At 47.3% G+C, this 6,104-nt stretch overlaps 1 protein-coding gene across 17 annotated transcripts in view; it reads right to left on the reverse strand.

Annotated features, from left to right (window-relative positions):
- DZIP1L (DAZ interacting zinc finger protein 1 like) overlaps positions 1–2,429 on the reverse strand; it is a 57,614-nt gene extending 55,185 nt beyond the window's left edge. For 6 of the 17 annotated variants that reach the window (XM_025448954.2, XM_035704795.2, XM_025448955.2 and 3 more), the window contains exon 1: positions 1,552–1,664. The gene's annotated coding sequence lies outside the window, so the exon portion shown is untranslated. Of the gene's footprint in view, positions 1–1,551; positions 1,668–2,084; positions 2,104–2,407 lie in introns of those variants that run through there. The other 11 variants (XM_049099867.1, XM_049099865.1, XM_025448959.2 and 8 more) reach the window with 6 other exon arrangements.
- Positions 2,430–6,104: the final 3,675 nt, after the last annotated feature.

A 6,104-nucleotide genomic window follows, 5' to 3' on the forward strand; every position in this document is an offset into this window, starting at 1 on the left:
GGAACACTATCGTTACAGATCTTAGGCTTTATTCCCTAATTCTGTTGTTTTCTAAAAAAAAAAAAAAAAAAAAGTGTGCCATTTCCACTCCTTGCCCTCCACAGGGGCTGCACCTGCTCCCAGAACTATCAAGGTTCTGGCTTCCATTCCCAGTAACTTTAAGGAGGTATTTTTATTTTTTTTTATTTTTTTTAGTATAGCTGACACACAATGTTACACATTAGTTTCAGGTGTACAACTTAGTGATTCGACAAGTTTAGACTTTAGGCTATGTTCACCGGGAGTGTAGCCACCATCTGTCCCACTACATCACTACCACAATATCGCTAACCATATTCTTTACGCTCTGCTTTTTATCCCCGTGACATCCACTCCGTAACGGAAGACCTGTATCTCCTTCTAAGAAGATCTTTTTAAAAGACAACACCAACGGTTTTGTCAAAAACCTCTCTTAACTTTTTGCCACAAGAGAATCTTCTTTAAAAGAAAAATCAGGGCTAGGGCTTTGGCTGGCATCGCTCAGGAATATTATAGAGGGGAAGACTACAAACTGACATGACCTGTCTTCTCAGGTGCAGAATTGTCAAAAATCAGCCCTGCTTTTCACATCTAAAGGAACGGAGTTTAGAATATACTGGTGCTTTCTTTCCCTTGGAACAGTCATTGTTTCTTGGTAGACTTTCTCCAGCTTCAGCCATCAGACCCCCACAAGATCCTCCCTGGAGGTGCGCAGCCTAGCAACAGCTGGCACTGCAGGTAATTAACCCACCTAACCAGGACCCGCCCTCTCTGAAAAGGGCGCACAAGGTGGTTCAGAAGAGCCCACCATGTTGCCCCCATCCCTGCTCCTGTCAGAACAAGAGCCACAAGCCTTTGACCAAACTCCAGCTTTGTGGCAGAACCCAGTTATATTCCACAAAGGAATTCAGGTTTCTGTTCCCAACCTGAAGCATATAACTCCATGGGACCATTTTATCAAGTCGGATGGTATCCAAAACTATTTCCACATGAGGAAGATGTCTCTTGGTGCTGACAGAGCCAGAAAAAAGATGGCTTTTCAACCACTTGACTGGAGGGCCAGCTTTCTCTAAGAGGGATTGTTCTCACTGGTCAATCCTCAGCTCCAGGAGGCCAGGAGAAAGTGATGAGGGACCTCCCTGACACAGGAGTGGACCACCCACCCTGGCTGCAGATGAAAGAGAGGCCATAGTCAGAGCACCTCACACTCACCAGGCCTCTCTTCGAAGTTCTTTTACAAATCAAATTCCCAGAGACAATGCCCCCCCCCCAGGTGCAGGGGAGGGAGGGGACGTCCTGGGCCCTAAGGAGTGCTGGGTGAAGGGGAGCCCCGGCCCAAGCCCTCCAGACCCCCTTCTAGACCCTCCTCCCGTACAAAGCAAGTCTCCCTGGACTTTTACCTGCGGCCACCTCAAAAGGAAAATACCGTCGCTGCCTCCTCCTAAACCCTAGCCCCAGAATGCAAGAGGAACAAACCAGAGATGCCAATTTTTGGTTTTTAAATCATCTCATTATCAAAAGATCCCCCTTTACCTGCAGAACTCAAAGCATCAAGCCCTCCAAATCATTTCACTTTTTTCAAAAAGTAAGCATCCGAGTCTGTCCACCCAGGGAAACAGTCCGGGGGGGGTGGGGGGGGTGGGGGGGTGGGTGGCGAGGTGCAGTCACTCCTGCTTCCCTCCGGGGGTACCTCGGTCTGGAGTGAGCTGTGCGAGTGGAGGTGGGGGCGGAGCCGGCTAAGGGGCGTGGCCGGGGGGCGGGACAATGGGCGGCCAGTGCGTGGCAGGGGCGTGGCCAGGGGCGTGGCCAGGGGCGTGGCCAGGGAGGCCCGGGGCGGGGCAAGGGGCGGAGCCGGGCGCCGCTAGCCGCGGTAAGCAGTCCGCGCAGGAGTGCAGCTCCCGCGGCTCCCGGGTTGGATCCCTACCCCGCGCCCCAGCCGCTAATGTTTAACCGCCCTCGGCCTGCTGCACCCACCGCACGGTGGCACCGCGAGGGCGCTCCCCACCCACCCGCGCCCCTCCCGGGGCCAAATTCCTGCCATAGCTTTCCCACGCGGTCCTGCTCACCTGGGGGCCTCCGGAGCCGGCAGAGGTCCAGAGGTGCGGGCTCCCCAGCTTGGCCCCGGCCCCGCCTCCCGGCTAGACCTCCCGGAGGCGGCTCCCCGAACCCCGGCGCGGGCCGGGGGTGCACCCCAGCGGCGGGGAGCCGGGACGCCCTCCCCGTTGCCGCCCACCCCGCGGACCCGAGGGCAGCAGCGCCTTCCGCGCCCGCAGCTCGAGGCCCAGGGTCTCCGACGCCGCGGGCTCCCGGGACGGCGCCCCACGCCACCCAGACGGGGGTGGAGCCTCTCCCCAGCGCCCCCGGGACAAGCTATTTTTAAGTCTGCTACCGAGGGGGGCGGGGGAATGCCTTGTTGAGTCCGGGATCCTCGAGAGTGGCTCGCTGGCCTCGCTGAGGGCGCGGGCGCGGGAAGCCCGGGGATGGAGGTGCTGCAGTCCCCACACACGCAACAAAGGGCGGCCCGCGGGTGAGCCGGACCCTCGCCGAGCTCGTCCCGAGGGGCAGCGCCGCGACCCGGCCTTCCAGCCCGCCCCGTGCGCCCGCGCCGCGACTCGGGAGCGGAGAACTCCTCCTCCCCGGATGCTGGTCCCCGATTCCCAGCTACTCACAGCTTTACCGAGCCCCAGACTGCTGGGATTTTTTTTTTTTTTTTTTTTTTTTTTTTTAAGGCCTTCTTCCCACTCCAGTCTCAGTCTGCCAAACTCTGTGTCTTGGGGCAGCCCAAGCAAGAGTGTATGGAAACAAGTGTTGGCAAGCATGTGGAGGAACGCCTGGGTGGCTCCGCGGTTTGCGCCTGCCTTCGGCCCAGGGCGTGATCCTGGAGACCAGGGGATCGAGTCCCGCGTCGGGCTCCCTGTGTGGAGCCTGCTTCTCCCTCCCCCTCCCTCTCTCTCCCTCTCTCTGTGTCTCTGTATCTCTCATAAATAAATAAATAAATAAATAAATAAATAAATAAATAAATAAATAAATAGGGGATCCCTGGGTGGCGCAGCGGTTTAGCGCCTGCCTTTGGCCCAGGGCGCGATCCTGGAGACCTGGGATCGAATCCCACATCAGGCTCCCGGTGCATGGAGCCTGCTTCTTCCTCTGCCTATGTCTCTGCCTCTCTCTCTCTCTCTCTGTGTGTGACTATCATAAATAAATAAAAATTTAAAAAAATAATCTAAAAAAATAAAATAAAAATAAAAATAAATTAATAAAACCTTAAAAAAAAGAAAAGAGAGAAAATGGAACGCCAGGTGGGAATATAAATTGTACAGCTGCTGTGACAGAAATAAAATTGCCGTAGGATCCAGCAATTCCATTTCTGGGTATTTACTCAAAAGAATGGAAACGGGGACTAAAACGTATTTGTAGACGCATGCTCCTAACAGTATTGTTCACAATTGCCAAAAGGTGTAAACGACCCTAGTGGCCATCAAGGTATAAATGGATAAACAAAGTGTGCTACATACATACAATGAACTATTACTCAGTCTTAAAGCATAACGAAATACTGATACATGCCACAATATGAACCTTAGAAATATTATGCCAGGTGAGAGAAGTCAGATACAAAAAGGAGAAATGTTATGATTCCACTTATATAAGGTAACTGGAATAGTTAAATTCATAGAGATATTCCAGGTGGAATAGTGGTTACCAAGGGCTGGGGTGAGGTGGAGGGAGTGTAGAGAATAGGAAATTATTGTTTAATGGGTACAAAGTTTTAGTCTGGGACAATGGCAAAGTTCTAGAGATGAATAGTGGTGTTGGCTGTGCAACAATGTGAATGTACTTAATGCGACTGAATTGTACATTTGAAAATTGTTAAACTGATAAATTTTATGATCTATATTTTTTATCGCAATTTTTTAGATGGGGGAAAAAAAAAGGATTGGATGGCCGGGACCAAGATCAAGAAGGGATGTCTGAAAGCCATCTACTCTGATGGGGAATCTTGTTCCTCCCCGTCCCCCTCTGGCCAGGGCACTCTTCACTCCAGGAGTTCCTGCTGCCCACTAGAGGGGAGAAAAGAGTCAAAACTTTAGAGTTTAAGATCTCTTAACGTCCTGGAAGAGAGGGCAGACAACAATTTCTCTGACATCAGATGTGGCAACATTTTTCTAGATGTGCCTCCTGTGGCAAGGGAAATAAAAACAAAAATAAATTATTGGGATTACATGAGAATAAAAAGCTTCTTCACAGTGAAAGAAACAATCAGCAAAACTGAAAGTCAACCTACTGAGTTGGAGAAGATACTTCCAAATGACATATCCAATAAAGGGCTAGTATCCAAAATATATAAAGAACTGATACAACTCAACCACACACAAACAAATAATCCAACTTAAAAATGGGCAGAAAACATCAACAGACATTTCTCCAAAGAAGACATACAGATGGCGAACAGACACATGAAAAGATGCTCAACATCATTCATCATCAGGGAAATGTAAATCAAAACAATGAGATATCACCTCACACCAGTCAGAATGGTTAAAATCAACAACACAAGGAAAAACAAGTGTTGGCTAGAGTGTGGAGAAAAGGGAACCTTCTTGCAGTTTTGGTGGTAATGCAAATTGGTGCAGTCACTCTGGAAAACAGTATGGATGTTTTTCAAAAAGTTAAAAATAGAACTACCTATAATCCAGTAATCACACTACTGGGTATTCACTCAAAAAAATACAAAAACACTAATTCAAAGGGATATATACACCTCTCTGTGTTTATTGCAGCATTATTCACTATAGCCAATTATGGAAGCAACCTAATCTTGTCCATCAATAGATGAATGGATAAAGAAGAGGTTATATATATATATATATATATATATATATATATACACATAATTCAGCCATAAAAAAGAATGAAACCCCTACACAACCTACACTCTAACCCATTCCCTGAAAAAAATCACCTTGAAGGACATTGATGCACTACAGGAGAGATCTCCTTTCTCAGGAAAAAGATTTTCTCTTCTGCAAAATGAAAAATGCAGGGTCAGCCTAACCAGGACCCACTCTCTGAGTCTAGAAACAAACCCAAGGCATGGCAAACTGGAATGAACTGAAAAAAACTGCAACTAAAATAATAAAAATGTTTATAACCTTGACATACAAAGCGTGGTTCCACATCAAGAAATAGAAAAACAGGGATCCCTGGGTGGCGCAGCGGTTTGGCGCCTGCCTTTGGCTCAGGGCGCGATCCTGGAGACTCGGGATCGAGTCCCACGTCGGGCTCCCGGTGCATGGAGCCTGCTTCTCCCTCTGCCTGTGTCTCTGCCTCTCTCTCTCTCTCTCTCTCTCTATCATAAATAAATAAATAAATAAAATTTTTTTAAAAGAAATATAAAAAAAATAAAATTAAAAAAAAAGAAATAGAAAAACAACCCAATAGAAAAGTGATTTAAAAATATTAGGCAATTCACAGAAAAAGAGAATATATATTATTAAGCATGTGAAACACTAAGCCTCACCAAAATTAATGTGACAATTAAATACATTTTTTAAACTATCATACTGGTTAAAATTAAATAGACTTTTGGCATCGGTGAAGGATGGGGAAATGGGTAATTTCAAACAGCTTTTTTGAAAACAAATTGGCACCACATATCAAAATGTAAAGTCGACAATCCAAGAATCAGAGCTTTTGCTACAGCATTACCTACACTATTAAAATTAGAACCAACTAAAATGTCCACCAGATGGGTATTCATTAAATAGATTATAATGTATACCCTACAATAAAACACTCTGCAACCATCATGAAGAATAAATTATGCTAATGAAAAAGGGTATCCAAGATACATAATGTTAAAGTGAAAAATAACTGACATAATAATATGTTTTCAAAAAGCTATCGTATCAGGGGCACCTGGGTGGCTCAGGGGTTGAGTGTCTGCCTTTGGCTCAGGTCATGATCCCAGGGTCCCGCAGGGAGCCTGCTTCTCCCTCTGCCTATGTCTCTGCCTCTCTCTGTGTCTCTCATGAATCAAATATTTACCTACTAGACTTGCACAAGCACTAGGCTAAGGCAGGAAA

The sequence above is a fragment of the Canis lupus genome, chromosome 23 (assembly GCF_003254725.2).
Source record: "Canis lupus dingo isolate Sandy chromosome 23, ASM325472v2, whole genome shotgun sequence".
In the NCBI taxonomy this organism is placed as follows: Eukaryota; Metazoa; Chordata; class Mammalia; order Carnivora; family Canidae; genus Canis; species Canis lupus.